Source organism: Eumetopias jubatus, unplaced genomic scaffold, assembly GCF_037043125.1.
Source record: "Eumetopias jubatus isolate StellerSeaLion01/CBP00866 unplaced genomic scaffold, mEumJub1_p1.0 scaffold_2, whole genome shotgun sequence".
Lineage (NCBI taxonomy): Eukaryota > Metazoa > Chordata > Mammalia > Carnivora > Otariidae > Eumetopias > Eumetopias jubatus.
The window spans coordinates 23,238,742-23,260,115 of NW_028274808.1; the positions used below are offsets into that span (position 1 = coordinate 23,238,742).

The 21,374-nt window shown below is 37.0% G+C and overlaps 1 protein-coding gene across 1 annotated transcript in view; it reads right to left on the minus strand.

The window, feature by feature from the left end:
• TUSC3 (tumor suppressor candidate 3) overlaps positions 1-21,374 on the minus strand; it is a 277,668-nt gene that overhangs the window by 256,188 nt on the left and 106 nt on the right. The window lies entirely within an intron of this gene.

Genomic DNA, 21,374 nt, shown 5'->3' on the forward strand with positions numbered 1-21,374 from the left:
TCCCTCTTCCTCTGCTCCTCCCCCTCCCCCACTTGTGCTCTCTCTCTCTCTCAAAATAAATAATAAATCTTAAAAAAAAAACGGAAAGAAGTCCAGAAAGAGAAAATGGGTGAAGCAAAGCCTGAAAACAGAAAACAAAATGTGAGAAAAGCCTCATAATTATTGTGGCTGAAGTTCAGGGTAAAGGAATGTAGAGACATGGAAACTGATGAAGGTAGACGAATGGGGGACAACTTTTTTGAGTGTTCTCAGTTTTCATAAACTGTCTCAGTCTTAAACTTGGTTGGACCGAGGACAGTAGGGAGAATGGATAGGAAAACTGTTATACATGGCATTTTAGCTATATATACATGGAACACTTAAATTTTAAAAGTTAAAATTTTGTTGCTACTGCTTTGGAAAAAAACGTTAACCAAGCCAAGGCTAGTGACCAGTTGAAAGAAAGAGAACTGGGATTCTTCCATTTTGGCTATTGCTGAAGGCTTAATGTGCATGAATAGAGAGTAAATCATGGAACTTTTCAGGTTCTACAGTTTTTTAAAATAACTTATCTACTGATGTTTCATGTCCCATTTTTCTTTGTAGATTTTTAATAACTTTAAAAATCTATTTAATGTTATTTAGTATAGCTTCCTTTCTTTAGTCTATCAGGTTCAACTGAAGCCTACACTATTTTCAATATTTTTGGAATTTGAGCAAATTAAAAAAAAATTTGTTTCCTTTATGACCTTTCTCAGACCAACTAGAATGTTGATTTTTTTCTCTTCTTTGTGATAACAGTGACTGATTCATGAAAATCTACTTTTGATTGGCAGCTAAATCTTTGATTGACTAAAGAATCTCAATGTATTTGATTTAAGAAACAGTTTCAAAATGTGAATACCATAGAGGGAAAAGAGTCTATGGGACCTTTGGTGAAAAGTTAAGTCGAGAACAAATAAGTTATAAAATAGTGGCTCTTGCGGAAATTAAGTATGAGATAAGGGAAAGCCTGAGTTCCCCTGATCTGTTCACTTCCTTCAAGTGAGATCCTTTTGAGTTTGGAGTAAAACCACCAGCCCAGGCTTATTTGTATCTGAAAGGTAGCTCTCAGACAACCAATTTGTCTGTCCCCAATCACCAGAGTCTCTCCACCATGGTCAGCCTGTAGTCCAACAGAACTAATCTCGCTAACTCCATTATCTTTATATATGTGGCTTCAATAAACACCAATATCCCATCTCACCCTCCACACCAGCATTCTAATTTCCAATTAACTGCTTGCACTTCCTATTTTGTCCTAATCACCAAAGCCTCTCCATCTACAGAAACACTTCTGCTATTCCCACTGGAATTATGCTTTGTCATAATTTCTCTAACTGTTCCTTTTATCCTCTTGCTCTAAAAGAAACTTGGCTTTCTCTTAAGAACCTTGTTTCCCCTACAGCTCTCTCTCTCGAGAGCCTTTGGTTGCTTCGTACTGGGTCAACTCAGCTCAAGTGAAACTATGATTCTCAGAATTCTCTTCCTTTTGAGGCTCTAGGCAAAAGTTGGCTATAAGAGAAATTTGCATGGTATTTGAAAGACAAAAGTGAAGCAGTAGCCATTATGTTCTGAAGGTCAGTGAAGTGTGCCAGTGCCATAGTTTCACTGCTCTCCTGGATCATCTTATTTTCATGGGGCAGCATGAAAACCTTCCTAGTCACCTCCTTTAGTTTCTCCAAGTTCTGCGCCAGGTATGTGTATAGCTCCATGGAGAAAATCATCATCTTCTGCAGGTCACCCAGCCTTGTCAATCTTGGAGGCAATGAGAGAGTATCAAGGGAATTGAGGGTATATGCAAGAAGGTGGTTATAATGATGGCTGGGATAATTTAAAGTGGGCAAGGGAGAAGAAGAGGACATTCTGGAGATGAGAAAAGTAAAGGGTAATAGTATTCATAAATTATGTGCTCTGATAGAATTGAAGGGCTGTTGTAGTGAGGATATAAAAATGCTTTGGCTGCTGGGCACCTGGGTGGCTCAGTCGTTGAGCGTCTGCCTTCGGCTCAGGTCATGGTCCCAGGGTCCTGGGATCGAGCCCCACATCGGGCTCCCTGCTCAGTGGGGAACCTGCTTCTCCCTCTCCTACTCTCTCTGGTTGTGTGTGTGTGTCTCTCTCTCTCTGACAAATAAATAAATAAAATCTTTAAAAAAAAATTCCATTGGCTGGAGAATTGTGTGGTGGTGACTGGAAAGTAGGATGCATGGAATTAAGATTTTAAGGTGTGAGGAATCTATTGTCGATCACGACCAAGCAAGGGTTAACAGTGGAAATGAATTGATAAGATCAGTTAAGAAAAAAAAAATCATTGAAGGAAAGGCATTCAAAATATAGGGTATTAGAACTATTATCTATATGGATATTGAACTTACCAAGAGTTAATATTGGATTGCAAATTATGGTAAGTGAGAGAATGCAAATGCAAAAGAATACATATGATTTCATTTATATGAACTACAAAGAACAGTCAAAGCTAATCTAATATGGGAGGAACCTCAAAAGCTTTTGTCCTGTGTGTATGTGGCAGGGTGGGGGATAAATGCTCTTTGGGAATGGGCACAGATGAATTTCCTGGAATGATATAAAAGCTCAATATCTGATTTGGTGATGGTAATATGGATGTAAAATCTGACAAAACTAATTTAAGTGCACACTTTAGTCTTTGCATTTTATTGTGTAGAGTATACCACGATAAGGAAAATATATAAAAACCCCAAAATGTTTAAAGAATTTTAGATATGAAAGAGAAAGCAAGGAGAACAGGAGAAGGGGCTGGGTTGGCATTGGAGGGAGTGACTGAACCAGGCATGAAACCATCAAGATGAAAGCAATAAGGAAAGTAGTGGGTGATATAATACGATGATATGATATTTGAAAATGAGATGGGGGACAGAGGTTAGGGAAGAATAGGGAGAGTAATTATAACCAATAATGACAAACAAAGAAAACACCTAGCTGACCTCCAGACCCAGTTTCAGAAGGTCTGTAGGAGTATATAGAAAGCTACCAGTATCAGCTGAGGTTCAAATAAGTGAGCAGAAACACTGTGAGTGATAAGAAACAAAGAAATTTATAGTATGGATCAGATTTTACACATTTGCAGGAACTGGTGAAAGAGTCTGTGGAAGGCTCTAGTCTCTGCATCTGGGGGTGGCAAAGAGTCACTGTAGGTCAGCAGGGTAAACAATTGGGAGAAAAAGCTTGAAGGGGAGAAAACAAGTAAAACTGGAATGCATAAAGATAAACCAGAACCTACATATTTTTCATTGTCTTGACACCTTGACAGTGCAGTTGATGGGAAGGAGCAGGAAGATGGAAAAATCTGAAACACTATCCACTTAATCCACTACTCAAGACTGGGAAAAGACAAAAACATGCCGAATGATCTACCTTCAAATTCATGGTTAGGGGCCTTAGGTAGATTCCTTGGCAACCGTATAGTTTTCCGGTTCATGCACTCTCCCACCCTCCCATAATACTATTTTATACTTTCTCATCTCTACTCAAATCTCTAACACTTCTGATTTTCAATTTCAACTTTTGCTTTCAGTTCCTACTTCACTGAGAAAATTGAAGTGATCAAAAGAAAGCTTCCACAAACTTACCACTGCCTCTATTCATTTATTCTGTGTTCTTATGATCTCTTACCCCTTAAGCTATAATCTGAAGGTTGAAAACCTACATTTTAAAATAAATCTCATCCCATTTCTCTACTCAAAGGCACTATTTCAGTAATGTTGCATCCCCTTCCCAAATTATCAATTTTTCCTTCTCTAATAGGTCATTTTCATCAGCATACAAATGCTTTTGTCTTTTCCATCTTAAAAACCAAAAAGAGAAAATGTGTCTTGAATGCATTTCTCTTCCAGCTATTATCCCACTTATCTGTCCTCCTTTGCAGTGAAGCTTTTCAAAAATAATTGTCTATATGTAATTATTGTCTCTAAATCCTCTCCTTCCATTCTCTCTAGGACTTAATTCCAATAGGTTTTTTTTGTTTGTTTGTTTGTTTTGTTTTGTTTTGTTTTATATTAATCCCCATACATTACATCATTAGTTTTGGATGTAGTGTTCCACGATTCATTGTTTGCGTATAACACCCAGTGCTCCACGCAGTACATGCCCTCCTTAATACCCGTCACCGGGCTAACCCCTCCCCTCACCCCCCGCCCCTCTAGAACCCTCCGTTGGTTTCTCAGAGTCCAATTAGGTCTTAAATCCCATTAATCCCATGAATTGCTCTTGTTAATGTCTCATCCATAAAAAAAACCAAACCATTCCTTTTGGGTCTATAGCATTTCTGTTAAGTTTTGTGAGAAGAGACACTGACTCCCTTTGTTCTAGAATATGTTTTAAGGTTGTTTGTGTAGCAACCAACCTTGAAAGAACTAGTGTCTCCCCATGGGGATAAAAGTCAAGCAGGATTACTGCTCAGTATAAAAGATTGGGATACCCTAAACTTAGGGAATTTTTGCTCTAATGCAACCCACTCTCTGTGTACTCATCACTGGGCACTCTATATCATCCTGTGAGAATTGGGGCTTGGGGACAAATGTTGACACTGTATACCATGGTTCATTTGTCCCTCAAGTCTCTGCTCAAACTTAAATTCAGAGATGCTTACAATGAATACCCCTTCATTTGAAACTATCATCATGGGGCACCTGGGTGGTGCAGTTGGTTAAGTGTCTGACTCTTGGTTTCCGTACAAGTTGTGATCTCAGTGTCCTGAGACTGAGCCCCACATCGGACTCCATGCTCAGCATGGAGTCTGCTTAAGACTCTCTTCCCCTCTCCCTCTGCCCCTCCCCACTGCTCTCTCTCTCAAATAAATAAATAAATCTTAAAAAAAAGAAGCTATCATCATCACACTCTTTATGCTCATTTCCCCCCAGCACTTATCATCACATTTTCCACATCATTTACTTATTTAGTATGTTTATTGCTGATTGTCTGCCTCCCTCATCTTCTTGGGGACAGAGATCTTTTTCTGTTTTGTTCACCAACATATTCCTAGTGTCTAAAACAGGATCTGGCACATAGTAGCTATTCAATAACTATATGTTAAAGGAATAAGTAAATTTACCTTTTATCCTGCTTAGATTTCTACCACTAGTTTTGTTTTGTTTCGTTTTGTTTTTTTAAGTAGGCTCCACACCCAGTGTTGAGCCCAACACAGGGCTTGAACTCACAACCCTGAGATCAAGACCAGAGCTGAGATCAAGAGATGGACGCTTAACCAACTAAGCCACCCAGGTGTCACTCTACTAGTAGCTTCTTTTATTTTTATTTATTTATTTATTTTTAAAGATTTTATTTATTTATTTGACAGAGAGAGACATAGTGAGAGCAGGAACACAAGCAGGGGGAGTGGGAGAGGGAGAAGCAGGCTTCCTGCGGCGCAGGGAGCCCGATGTGGGACTCGATCCCAGGATCCTGGGATCATGACCTGAGCCGAAGGCAGACGCTTAACGACTGAACCACCCAAGCACCCTAGTAGCTTCTTTTAATTCTGCTTTGAAAATTCTCTATGCACATCAGTCAAGGTTTTGAAAATTCATTCAAAACAAAGTGAATTTTAAGGTTTAATGTAAGATATAAACATTGAAAAGGACTTGTCAAATTTTCCTGTATTTTTAGTTTTCTCTGGTTATATCTTACACATTTGATAACATTTGAATTGGTCCCATGGTCATGATCTAAAACAATAGAAATTCCTGCTTTCAACAGAAATTGAACACATCAAACTCTGTTCTACAAGTGTTGATCCCAAAGGTACTCTTTAATAAAAATCCTGCCTGCTAAACTCCATTTAGGAATTTGCTTCACAGGGAACCCAAACTGACCTGTGATACTTGATACCAGGAATGTTTTGAGAAAGCAGGTGCTAAGATGGGGTTTGGAGGTGCATCACTCACTGTCTGTCTACTACTCACTCACTGTCTACTGGCAACAAGGATCCCATAACTGGTCGAAGATAGAACAGAGATAGCCCCAGCTATCTAGCCCCTCTGTCTAATTGTTAAAACTTTTATTTTAGTAGTGATTTGGTATGGCATGCCAATGAAGGGACTGAATTAGCTGTTGTGATGTATCATGAGTCTAATAAATATGGAAGAAATGGTCAGTTGAAGGTTAGTGGGATGCTATTATGGTTCATCCTTCCCTATTGAAATGACCAACTCCTTTTTGCTTAAAGATAATATAGAGGCTTTTCCCATGCAAGACATGTTCTTTCTTCGGGATCTATTCTTATTCCCTATCAAGTCGCCGGGTCTGTATCTAGGCTCAATTACAGAATAGTCCAGTTGGGAATGGGCTGAATCTGATAAAGGAAGAAAATGACTCTATCCAAAAGGACTCTCAAGACTTTGCCAGTAGTGTGACAACCAAAGCCAAGAAAATACGTGTTGTATTTAATTTTGAGGGCTTTTGATCAAAAGGGCCAGTGTGTAAGGTTGGGTAAGGGAAAGTTTATTAATTTGAGATCACTCTCCCAGCATACTAGATTTAACACCTTGGTAATGACACTAGGAGATGGTATAAATTTACCTTTAGGATGTCTCCTGGAAGCATCGAATAATCAATGGCCTCTGCTAACTTAAGCTGAAATGCCAGATATCACTTTGGCAGAGAGCAAAAACTGTTTAAAGACACAAGGAAGTGGGCATGCTATGTAAGGCAAAGAGATGTACCAGGTGATTATGTGCCATGGGAAGACCCAGGGGGTAGACCATTTATTAAGTCTATAAAGAATGTACTATTGAAAGGGGGGTGACCAACATCACTAAAATTAGTGGTGCTGATTTTCCTCTGTAGGAGAAGGCTGACAATAAGAGAGGGTATTAGAGAATTAGGATCACTGATAGCAATAGGGATGATAGGATTCTGGAAAAATAGAGGACATTTGATAGCATTAACTGTTAGAAGTTAGGGAGATGCAATTTTTATATTTAATGGTAAAGTAGAAGGAAAAGCAAGGGTTTTACAAATTTAATAAAACATGATGACCTTAGAGATAAAAATAAGTGAGTAGGAAACAAGGATACACTCATTTTGTAAAATCAAAGGAAACTAAAGGTGGGTTATTATAAATCTGAGGGCAATTTCTCCAATATAAGGCTATAATTTCTTTCCCAATTTCTACACCTGAGCTACTTTTTGGATCTGGAGCCCACTCTCTAAAGAGGCCACTTCCCCTGGAATAATGACCCTGAAAGATTATGGCAGGTATACTTGGTAAAGGTTTCCATCCTTCCCCAAAGGGACCTATAGCCATTTTCTTTGGTGGAACTATATGGTAGGGAAAGAGAAATGCATGAACATTTCAAGAGCTACAAGGCACAAGATCTGAGTTTTCACCAATACCTTGAGACTGAAAACATCATCACAGGCTCCTGCTAGAGATGAGGCATATTAAAGACAGGTAAAAAATGAAGTAATGATAACCATCCAAGCATATTGGGTCCATTGGTCTGTGAACCTACCCAAAGGCCATTTCTATGGGTTTTGATTATATATTCAGAATATAAATAATTAGTATTTGGCAAAACACCACCATTGGGTTCTTTTGGGGGTTAAATCTACCACAGTTGGGAAGGCCACATGAAACTGCCCTCCTTTCTTCCCCAGTACAGCCAAGAAAGAAAGCAAAATAAATATTTTGCCCCAGAGAGATTGTAACAATTAGTGCCACTCTAAAACATCTAAAGGGTTTAAGACTGGTGGTTTCTATCATACCTCCACTTAACTTAATCAATTTGGTGCCCACGCAACAATCAGAAGGATCCTAGAAAATGACTACCACCAATTCAATTAAAAGAAATCCTTGGGACGCCTGGGTGGCTCAGTTGGTTAAGCAGCTGCCTTCGGCTCAGGTCATGATCCCAGGGGCCTGGGATCAAGTCACACATCAGGCTCCCTGCTCAGCAGGGAGCTTGCTTCTCCCTCTGCCTGCTGCTGCCCCTGCTTGTGCTCTCTCTGATAAATAAATAAATAAATAAATAAATAAATAAATAAATAAATAAAATCAATCTTAAAAAAAAAGAAATCCCCAATTGCATCTGCTATGCCATATATGCACTATTTTTGCTAGAAGAGATTAATATGACCTCAGCTATATGATATGCAGCCACTGATTTGACAAATGAGTTATTTTCCATTCCTAGCAAAGAAAGAGGATCAGAAACAGTTTGCATTTACACAGAAAGGCCAACAGTATATATTTACAGTTCTGCTGCAGGACTACATTATTTCTCTTAGCCTTTACCATAATATTGCCCCAAGAGATCTGTTCTGTCTGGACATTCTACATGACATCACATTGATCCATGACTTCATGCTGACCAGCTAGGATGTGCAAAAGCTGGCTAGAGTGCTGGAAACCTTGGTAAAAATGTGCGAGATAAGCTCTATAAAGATTTAGAAGCCTACTTTATCAGTAAAATTTTTAGGGGTCCAGTGGTTAGGAGCATGCTTTAATATCTCATCAAAGGCAAAGGACAAAGGACAAATTATTGCATCTCTCACTTCCAGTATGGCAAAGGAAGCACAACACCATGTCAAATTCTTTGGCTCTTGAGGCAGGATATTCCATACCTAGGAATAATGTTCTGATACATAATCTGGATGATTCTAAATACTGCCAAATTTGAGAGCCTCTCAGAGCAGGAAAAGGGCTCTGCAGCAGGTGTGGTCTGTGCTACAAGCTTCCCTGCAGGTTGGGACACATGACCCCGAAAACCCTATGGAACTAGTCATTGTAGTGGTAGGAAAAGATGCTGTCTAAATGAGAAACTCACAATTTAGATGGCTAGGTTTCTACACAAAGTCATGGCATCTTTAGCAGACAATTATATGTCTTTGAAAAACCACTTCCAGGCCTGCTACTGGGTGCTGGTAAAGCCAAGATGCCTGACCATGAAGTACTGCAGTAGGCTGAAAAATGGCTCCCTTAAAGATATCCACATTCAAATTTCCGAAACCAGTGAATGTTCTTACATGGCAAACTCTTAGCAGATGCAATTAAATTAGGAATTTTGAAGTGGCGATATTATTCTGGATTATCTGAGTGGGTCCTAAATACAATGACATGTATACTTATATTAGGGAGATGGAAGATTTGACATAGACTGAGGAGGAGGAGGCAATGCAAACATGAAGGCAGATTGGAGTGATGCAGCCACAAGGCAAGGAATGATGGCCACTGCCAGAAGCATTCTTCTATAGAGCCTCTTAAGAGAGTATGATCTTGCCAACACCTTGATTTGGGCCCAAGGTTACTGATTTTGGCTCAAGGTTACTGATTTTGGATTTCTGGTCTCCAAAAGTATGGGAAAATACATATGTGTTCTTTAAGCCTCACATTTGTGATAATTTGTGACACCAGGCATAGGAAATGAATACAGGTACTGAGTGACTTGGTAGCCATAACTACTCATTATGAGTTGGTTTCTGTCATGAACTATCAAGTCATCTGGTTGGGCAGGTCCAACATCAATCCACCATTATGTGGAAGTTGCACACCTTGGCTGAAGTATGAGCAGGACTAGAGGGCATAGGAACAGGTACCCAAGACACGCATGTGATTTGCCACTGTTGAACTAGTACCTCTCCTTTAGCTTATACCTATAGATATATGGAGGATCTATGAACTAAGCCTGAGTTGGTTCACAAATGGGTTAGCTCAAGAGATACAAGTTGAAAATGGAGGGTAACTGCAACACAGCCCTGTTGATGGGTGGACACTAGAAGACGGTACAATGATTAATGTGGTTTTTTGTTTACTTTGGTGTGAAGAGAGAAGTGCCACATATATAAAACATATTAGTACTCATGGACAGTAGTGAATGGCTTGGTTGGTTAGGTACATGATATACAGCCTGGTCCCCTTTGTCAGAGTCCAAGAATGAGAAAGAGTAGAAGTTTGGGAAAATAGATTTGGGCTAAAACTATGAGGTTGGACCTAAGGGAATGGGCACAAAGTGTGAATATTTCTATCACATGCTAATCCCCCTAGTGAAGATCCAGCAGGGAAGAAACAACTTGACAAAAAGACTTGGCCAACACTTCCTGATTAGATTACATGCAATGGCTGATCTCAGGCTGACTTGTGACTACTCTGAAGGGACCTTCTAGCTCCAGTGTCCCCCATGAGGACAGCTGATGCTGTCATTTGTCCAGCATCAGAGCTAAACTCTCTCTGTTCATTCTTGCTTCTTCCCCCTTCCACAGACAACCCTTCATAAACATCCTGTGTGCTAAGCTCCATCTCAGAGTCTGCTTCTCCGAAAAGCTGATCTACAACAGATATCTTTAAATATATATTGATAAAAAAGATAAAAGAATGATAAACATGATAAAAATGATTTAACAAAATAAATGAAAATAGGTAAAGGGAACTCAGCAACACCATCAAGCATAACAACATTCCATTATAGGGATCCCAGAGGAAGAACAGAGAGAAAGGGGCAGAAATTTATTTGAAGAAATAATTGATGAAGACTTCCCTGGTCTGGGGAATGGAACAGACATCCAGATTCAAGAGGCACAGAGAACTCCCAACAAAATCAACCCAAGGAGGTCCATACCAAGACACATAATAATTAAAACGGCAAAAACTAGTGAAAAACAGAATTTTAAAAGCAGCACGAGAAAACAGTTACATGCAAAAGGAAGCTCCATAAGGCTCTCAGCTGAGTTTTCAGCAGAAACTTTGTAGGCCAGAAAAAAGTGGCATGATATATTCAAAATGATGAAAGGAAAAACACCACCACAAAGAACACTCTTTCCATTCAGAACAGAAGGAAAAATAAAGTTTTCCAGACAAACAAAAGTTCAAGGAATTCATCACCAGTAAACCAGTCTTGCAAGAAAGGGATTCTTTGAGTGGAAAGGAAAGGTTATAATCAGGAATAAGAAAATGGTGAAAGGAAAAAATTTCACAGGTACATATAAACGTAATAAAAGTAGATTAATCACATAAAACCAGCGTGGACGTTTAAGCACAAAAACAGTAAAATAAATATATCTATAAAAATCAGTCAAGGTATTGACAGAATAAAAGGATGTGAAGTATGACACTGTAAATCTAAAATGTGGAGGGGGAGGAGTATATATTTTGGTGATTTTAGAATGGGTTCAAACTTAAAGTGACCATCAACTTAATATAGACTGCTAAATGCATTTTACCACAAATTAAAAACTGGTGATAGGTATGCAAAAAATAAAAAGAAAGGAATACAAATATTTTGCTAAAGAAAGTCATCAAATCACAAGAAAAGAGAGCTAGGAAAGAAAAAACAGAGAACTACAAAAACAACAACAAAAAAAACAAGTAACAAAATGGCAATAAGTACGTACCTATCAATAATTATTTTGAACGTAAGTAGACTGAATCCAATCAAAAGGTATAGGGTGACTGAATGGATAAAAAAGCAAGACTCATCTATACACCGCCTAAAAGAGACTCACTTCATACCTAAAAATACATGCAGATTGAAAGTGAAGGGATAGGAAAAAAAAACATTAATCACACAAATGGAAGCAAAGGAAAGGCTCAAGTAGCAATACTTATATTGGACAAAATAGACATTAAAATAAAGATTGTAACAAGAGACAAAGAAGGGCATTACATGATGATAAAGAGAACAATCCAACAAGAAGATATAACAATTATAAATATTTATGCACCCACTGTGGGAGCACCCAAATACATAAAGCAACTATTAACAGACATAAAGGAGGAAATTAATAGTAATACAATAGTAGGGATTTTAATACCTCATTCACATCAAAAGATAGATCATCCAGATAGGAAATCAACAAGGAAACAGTGGCTTTGAATGTCACATTGTACCAGATGTATCTAACAGATATATTCAGAACACTCTATCCTAAAACAACAGAATACAGATTCTTTTCAAGTACACATGCAACCTTCTTCAGAATAGATCACACATCTATCACACACAAAGCAAGTCTCAACAAATTTTAAAAGATTGAACTCTTATGAATTTTTTTCAACTACAAGAGTATGAAACAAGAAATCAATCACAAGAAATCTGGAAAAAACACAAATACATGGAGATTAAATAACATGCTGCTAAATAATGAATGGATTAATGAAGAAATCAAAGAAGAAATTAAAAAAAAATACACGGAGACAAAAGAAAGTGAAAACAATGGTCCAAAAAAATCTTTGAGCTGCAGCAAAATCTGTTCTAATAGGGAATTTTATAGCAATACCTCAAGAAGCAAGAAAAATCTCAAATAGGGACCAACATTTACACCGAGAGGAGCTGGAAAAAGAAGTACAAAACCCAAAGCCAGTACAAGAAAAAAAAAATAAAGATTAGAGCAGAAATAAATGAAATAGAGACTAAAAAAAAAACAATAGAACAGATCAACAGGAGCTAGTTCTTTGAACAGAAATAGGAGCTGGTTCTTTGAAAAGATCAACAAAATTGATAAACCTTTATCTAGACTCATTAAAAAAATGACTCAAATAAACAAAATCAAAAATGAAAAAGGAGAAATAACCAACACCACAGATATACAAGGATTTTAAGACAATATTATGAAAAATTATGTGCCAACAAATCCAACAATCTAAAAAAAATGGGTAAGTTCCTAGAAACATAAAACCTTCAAAAGCCAAATCAGGAAGAAACAGAGAATTTGAACAGACCAATTAATAGTAATGAAATTGAATCAGTAATTTAAAAACTCCCAACAATCCAAAGTCCAGAACCAAATAGCTTCACATTTAAAGAAAAGTTAATACCCTTTCTTTTCAAAATGTTCTAAAACTAGGGGCACCTGGGTGTTTCAGTTGGTTAAGCATCCAACTCTTGATTTTGGCTCAGTTCATGATCTCAGGGGGTCATGGGATCGATCCCCGTGTCAGGCTCTGTGCTCAGTGTGGAGTCTGCCTGAGATTTTCTCTCACCCTCTCTCTCTCTTCCCCTCACCCCAATAAATAAATAAATAAATAAAATCTTTTAAAAAATTGTTCCAAAAATAGGAGAGATTTCAAATTTATTTTATGAGGCCAGCATTACCCTAATACCAAAACCAGATATAGACCCTTCAAAAAAATAAAACAAAAACAATAAGACCAAACAACTATAGGCCAATATATCTAATGAAGATAGATGAAAAAACCCTCAACAAAATATTAGCAAATTGAGTCCAACAATACATTAAAAAAATAATTCACCATGATGAAGTGTGATTTTTTTCCAGGGATGCAAGGATAGTTGAATATTTACAAATCAATCAATGTGATACATCACAATAACAAAAGGATAGAAACTATATGATCATTTCAATGGATGCAGAAAAAACACTGGACAACGTACAACATTCACTCATGATAAAAAGTCTTAACAAAGTAGGTTTAGAAGGAGCATATCTCAACATAATAAAGACCATATATGAAAAACCTACAATTAACATCATACTCAATGGAGAAAAAGTGAAGGATTTTCCTCTAAGATCAGGAATAAGACAAGGATGTCCACTCTCACTCTTATTTAACATAGTACTGAAAGTTCTGGCCACAGCCACAGGCAAGAAAAAAGAAACACCATCCAAATTAAAAGGAAAAAAGTAAAACTGTCACTATTTGCAGATGACAGCATCCTATATAGGGAAAACCCTAACGGTTCCACCAAAAAACTACTAGAACTAATTTCAGTCAAGTTCAGGATACAAAGTTAATGTATAGAAATCTGTTGCATTTCTACACATTAATAATGAAGTAGCAGAAAGATAAATTAAGAAAACAATCCCACTTACAATTGCACCAAAAATAATAAAATATTGAAGGTAAACTAACCAAGGAGGTAAAAGACCTCTACTCCAAAAACTATAAAGTATTGATGAAGGAAACTGAACATGATACAAACAAATGAAAAGATATTATGTTCTCAGGGATTAGAGGAACCAATCTTGTTAAAATGCCCATATTAGCCAAAGCAATCTACAGACTTAATGCAATTCCTATTAAAATACCAACAGCATTTTTTGCAGAACTAGAACAAATAATCTTAAAATTCCATGGAACTAGAAATGACCCCAAATAGCCAAAGCAGTCTTGAGAAAGAACACAAATCCAGATTTCAAGATATACTACAAATTTGTAGTAATCAAAACATTATGGTACTGGCACAAAAACAGACACATAGATGAAGGGAACAGAATAGAGAGTGAAGAAATAAACTCAAACTCTTATGATCGATTAGTCTACAACAAAGGAGACAAGAATATGCAATGTTAAAAGACAGTCTCTTCAACAAATGCTGTTAGGAACACTGAACAGCTACTTGCAGAAGAATGAAACTTGGCTACTTTCTTACACCATACACAAAAATAAACTTAAAGTGTATTAAAGACCTATATGTGAGACCTTAAACCATGAAATTCCAAGAAGAAAACCTAGGCACTGATTTCTTTAACATTAGCTATTGCAACATTTTTCTAGATATGTCTCATTTGGCAAGGGAAAGAAAAGCAAAATTAAACTATTGGGAGTAACCAAAATAAAAACCTTTTGCACAGTCAGGAAAATCATCAGCAAAACAAAAAGGCAACCTACTAAATGGGAGAAGATATTTGCAAATGGTGTATCTGATAAAGGGTTAATATCCAAAATATATAAAGAACTTATATGACTCAATACCCAAAAAACAATCCAATTTAAAAATGGGAAGACATACAAATAGCTAACAGACACATGAAAAGATGCTCAACATCACTCATCATTAGGGAAATACAAATCAAAACTACAATGAGATATCACCTCGTACCTGTAAGAATGGCTAAAATTAACAAGACAGGAAACAACAGATGTTGGCAAGGATGCAAAAAAGGGGAACCCTCTTACACTGTTGGTGTGAATGCAAACTGGTGCAGCCACTCCGGAAAACAGTATGGAAGTTCCTCAAAAAGTTAAAAATAGAACTACCCTATGACCCAGCAATTGCAGTACCATGTATTTACCCAAAGGATACAAAAATACTGATTCAAAGGGGCACATGCATCCCTGTGTTTATAGTAGCATTATCAACAACAGGCAAATTATGGAAAGAGCCCAAATGTCCATCAAATGATGAATGGATAAAGAAGTAGTGGTGTATATATAATGGAATATTACTCAGCCATCAAAAGAATGAAATCTTGCCATTTGCAATGACATGGATGGAGTTAGAGTTTATTATGCCAAGTGAAATAAATCAGCCAGAGAAAGACAAATACCATATGATTTCACTCATATGTGGAATTTAAGAAACAGAAGAACATAGGGGAAGAAAGAAAAAATAAAAGAAGGAGGAAAACCACAAGAGACTATTAACTAGAGAGAACAAATTGATGGTTGCTGGAAGAGAGGTGGGCAGGGGCTGGGCTAAATGGGTGATGGGTATTCAGGAGGGCACTTGTGATGGGCACTGGGTGTTATATGAAAGTGATGGATCACTAAATTCTACTTCTGGAAGTTGAGTAGTAGAAACCAATATTACATTATATGTTAACTAACTAGAATTTAAATAAAAACTTCAACCAAAAAATAAAAATAAAAATGGGCAGAGAAACTGAATAGATGTTATTCCAAAGATACACACAGACAGCCAACAGACACATGAAAAGATGCTCAATATCACTAATCATCAGGGAAATGTAAATCAGAACTACAATGAGATGTCACTTCAAAACCGTAAGATTGGATATTATCAAAATGACAAAAAATAATAACCAAGTGGTTGGTGCAACCACTGTGAAAAACAGTATAAAGATTTTTCAAAAAAATTAAGAATAGAAATAACATGTGACCCAATAATTCCACTACTTGGTAGTTACCTAAAGAAAACAACAGTAATTTAAGAAAGCACTATTTACAATAACCAAGATATGGATATGACCCAAGTGTTCACCCATAGATGAACGGATAAGGAAGATGTTGTGTATATATATATATATATATATATACACACACACACACACACACAATGGAGTATTACTCAGACACGAAAAGAATGAAATCTTGCCATTTGGGAACAACATGGATGGATCTAGAGAATATAATGCAAAATGAAATAAGTCAGAGAAAGACAAATACCATTTGATTTCACTCATATGTGAAATTTAAGAAACAAAAAAAGCAAACAATTAAAAAAAGAGACAAACGAGAAAATAGACTCTTAAATTTAGAAAACAAACTGATAGTTGCCAGAGGGGAGGTGGGTGGTGGGTGAAATAGGTGAAGGCAATTAAGTACTCTTATGATGAGCACTGGGTAATGTATAGAATTGTGGAATCATTATATTTTACACCTGAAACAAATATAACACTGGATGTTAATTCTACTTGAATTAAAACAAGTTTATAATTATAATCTTGCAGAGACAAGATTAAAGAAAATGATAAAAGCTATATAAATTCAGTGACTTTTTAAAAAAATTATAGCCATATATATGAAAATAGTATAACATATATGTTCATGACACATTACTTATTCATTACTTATTCTGCCTATGTCAAGAATATGAGTTTGAGAATTGCTTGTAATAATTCTTTAGTCCAATCGAGATATGTGTCCATAGGTTGGAAATTTGACTAGAGGTGTCTCATAGTTACATAGGTATCTTTCATCTACAGTATATAATGTTATTATCTGTTAAATTGCTCCATGTCACTAGATAGATAGATAATGCCTCCATATGACATCCAGATACAATGAAGGAATTCAGACCCAAAATTCATTGACTCTATATGGCACGCTGAAAGACCACTTGAAACAACAGCCTGGTAGAGATTGAGGACAATAGTGATAGTAGAGAGCAGAACAGCTGATGGAGCCCAAGCTGGGGTTATTGTGAACAAAAATTTCAAACATATTACTAAAGAGAAGGCAATGCAAAGAATACCATGTTATCTAAATAGCAGCTAGACTTGCAAATCAAAGGGCAAATTTATGTGCACAGGTCACTGAAGAAATTACAGCACAATTATTGGCCTTTTCAGTGGAAATCATTAGTATAGTCCATCAGCCATAAAAAAGGGTGATGTTTAGACATTCTCGTATCTTGGTTTCCAAACCCAATAAAAAGTAAATGTTATAACTGGCTAATTGATTGCTATGAAGGAAAATTATATATTTTATTTTATAGATGTAAAATTGATTTCAGGTTGATCTGTTGCACTCATTTTTTTTTTTACTTGATGGTTAGTGTCTTCTTTTCCTAACTGGATAGTTCAATCCCTGAGGTCAAGAATTACATTTTATATTTATATTAAAATTTCATTATAGCTTCTTAGTGCTGTTCTAGTACCCAGTGTTCAGTAAATATTTAGGGATTCATTTTTTTTTTTTAAAGTTGATGCCTAAACCTGAGAATCATACAATGAAGTACAGAATCCGCAGTCAGATCAGGGTAGAACTTTTAGCTCTTTGATGCACTGTGTGACTTTGGATAAGTTACTTAACCCTTCTAGTTCTTACTGTTCTAAGAATACCTACCTTGCAGAACTTTTACAAGGATTAAAGATTTTATTTACCAAGCCCCTAACACTGTGCATGGAACACAACAGAAGTTCAATAAATGGTGGCCACTGTCATCAGTTTTGCCTTTTTTTTTTTTTAAAGATTATTTATTTATTTTAGACAGAGAGAAGGAAAGAGAGCATGAGTGGGGGAAGGGGCAGAGGGAGGAGAGAGAGAATCCTCAAGCAGACTCCCCACTGACTGTGAAGCCCCTTGGGGGACTCCATCCCATGAACCTGAGATCATAACCTGAGCCGAAACCAAGAATCAGAAACTTAACCGACTCAGCCACCCAGGTACACCAGCTTTGTCTTTTTTATAATGTATTATAGGACTCGGTGAAGCATTATCACTAGATAGTCCACGCCTTTTGTGTTTTTGCATATTTTGCATATATGCAAGGACAAAACCTCATATAAGTCATTATTAAGTCATATGTTTAAACATTTACATAATTTGTGTCTGAAGTAATCTGTGAAGTCACCACATCAAATCTCCTACTCAGTACCTTCTCTATAATATCCTTAGGACCACCCAGTTCCTGTTTGAACACTTCCAGAAGCAGGGCTCCTACCACTACCAGTCTTCAGTTTGGGGGTAGCTCTTAACATCAGAATATTTCATCTTTAATGTGAAAACAAATTAGGACGCTGATGATTTTGTTCCCTCTTGTCCTAATCCTGCCTTCTGGAACCATATAGAGAAGCCTCGGGTGCATACAAGCTCTTCAAATAATAAATATGGAAATAATATTGGATAATAACATTAGAGTAGCTAATGTTAACTACCATATTAGTATTGCTATCTGGGTGGTCAGTTAGGGGAGACTTCAAAGCGTGGGCATTTCTTAAGTTGGTGCTAACTCCTATTGCCCTTCGTCTCATCACTCCACCCAAATAGGACTGAGACACCTCTCTTCTGTTCACCTGCAGCCTAATGAATTCCAATATGGTGGCAAGGAGACATCCATGTGGTAAGTACTCAACATGTTTTACAAATAAATTGAGTAAAATATAGCCAGGTAGATTAGGGGTACAGGTATTTCTTTCTAACTAGTTAGATGGCATTAACTACACTAAAGAATATTAAAGTTGTTAGTATACAAAGTAACTAAATGATTTAGAGCAGCTAATATGTGTAAACTACTTAGAATAGAGCCTAGTGCATCGGGCCTGTTCTTTAGCTAAAGTCTCTTGGTTGAGAGGTAGCTACTACAGAATATTTAACATTCCCTGGTTTCTCCAGCCTCTGCCTTGTGAACCAGCTGGAGAGAGTACAACACAGAGAGGTCAGGGAGAACTTCCCAAGGATAATCAGCCATATTTAGCATAGTATGTGTAACTGAGAGAGTATTCTGTGGTTATGGAATACGTCTGTAATTCTCTTCACTAGAAATCCAGTCTTACCTTAGATAAGCTTCCCTGGAACAAAGATGAGGCGCATCAGACAAAGGATATACTGTTTTATTGGAGGAAGAAACCAGCACACTCATCCTTACTTGTGCTGTCCTGGCCCTATTAGCCGTCTGTCCATTCCTCATTTTTCCTCCTGCAAGCTGCATTTCCCAGGCTTCAGTGTCAGCAGGTCTGCAGCTGGGTACAGCTAATGGGAGGCACTGCTGGAAATTGCAGGGTGATAATGGGGGAGCAGTGGATAGGGGTGTGGTGCAGTGAAGAGGAGAGGAAAAAACTAGGGTGTTTTCCCCCTACCTCCTCCTTGGGCAGCATTCTTGTGGGGATCATGCCTTCTCTGTGGTACTAGCTCCAAATGGACAGTTCTGCCATGACTCAGCCTTGTTTGGATATAAATGGCTCCTGCACTTTTCTCTTCATCTCCTGCCTAGGGGTGGGTAACTTCATGTATGTCTTACTATCTGAGACTACTCACCATTACTTGTTTGGCTTTCTAGCCTTTCCACCAGCCACGTAAAAAAGAAATCTCTGCAGTAAATTCCTGCTGTTGTAAATTCTTGTTGAGGACTTATTCTTTATGACTAAACCCTATGATACAATATCCTAGTAAAACAATACAAAAGAAAGACAAGTCTGTTCTCTCGACTGTGCCAGCACCAACAGCACCAAAAAATGTCATAATATAATTGTCTGGTCATATCAGAATTAATCTTTTCTACCTAATCTAATCTTTTTGTTCAGGAATAAGCTAGATTCTGATACACTACCTTTTGAATACTGAGGAGTCTTTAGAAAGAACAATTGGTATTATGGAAGTGGGGAGGAATCTCAAAGTCTCAAAGTCAACATCCTTATTCATATCCTTAGTTGAGAGAAAGAGGTTACCATATGACAGAAATATTTTAGAGATAAAAGCATGTATTCAAGGTTGATATTGAGGAAAAATTTTAGGAAATTTTTCCTAAAGAAAAGGAAACTTCCATCAGGATAGGACATAGAGTCAAAGAAACAGAAATCATGTACCTTAAATCTTCCTTCCCAGATGCCCATCATTTTACAGATAATGAAACTGATGCTCAGAAAAATTGATTTTCTAGAGGCCACACTGCTTAGATTAGAGATCAGGAAACAATTCAGGTCACCTGGATTCCAGATGAGTGTGCTTTCAATATTCCATATTGCTACTCTTCATTTTAGTACGGAAAACATCCTTGTCAGCACATTAACTAGTCTCGTGATGAGAACAACAACCTAAGACCAGATAATAAATTAGGTGAAGTTTGTGCTGAAATTTTAGGACAGCAATCACCAATTGCCCAAAATAAGTGATTTTTGGAAACATCTAACATCTAACATCTCCCAAAAACATGGGAGATGGAATTGAGAAAAAATAATAGGATAACTTGGATATGTTTTGTATGCAAATGCAAGGAGGTAAGATGTACTTAGGAATATAGGTGCTTTAGCTTATGAAGAAGGTTGTGCTGACATTGGAATAACAGATTAGGTGGCATGGCACCTAATTTAAATGCTGAGCTAAAATAAAGATTGAGAAACTAAAAAGAGAGATGGTATTTATTTGTATATTAATATTAAGAAATGTTTAGCACCTCAGTAAACAGGTAAATCTACCAGGAAGAAGTAGACATTTAAATTTTTAAAAAGGTGATAAATTAATTATGTCAGAAATTGTAGAAGAGGTGGGACGCCTGGGTGTCTTAGTCTGTTAAGCATCTGCCTTCAGCTCAGGTCATGATCCCAGGGTGCTGGTATGGAGTCCCACATTGGCCTCCCTGCTCGGTGGGGAGTCTGCTTCTCTGCCCCTCCCCTGTCTCATGCCCTTTCTCTCTCTCTCTCTCTAATAAATAAATAAAATCTTTACAAAAAAGAAATTATAAAAGAGGAGAGGATTATTCTTGGAAATTACAGAATTATAAATCTAAAAAATACTAAAATCAAGTATAAGCAGTCTTGCTTTGTATAGTCCAGATATGCACAAATTTCAGTTACCATAGTTTAGTTAAGAAACACCAGTTTTTTGATAACACAAGTTTTATTCGTTTAAAGTTTCAGCTACTGAAACTTGAATTCTATTCTATTCTGTGAATGATTGCATAGAGGGAAAACTTAACTGCCAGCTCTTCATTTCACAAATCACTACATAAATCATAGATTTACGTCATGATCAGTGACCAATCACATTATGTCTTTCAAAATCTGTAGGTAATTGACCACTACATCTGTTATTCAGTTCCTACAGAGCAAAGTGTGTAGTTATGTTGCTTCTTTGTCTCCCAGTGATAAACCCATGTGACATTTTACAAAAATGGTAATTGAAAGAAGGAATTAGCCAGTAAAGATGAAAGTGCAGCAAAAATAATGACATTGGAAGTGAGATT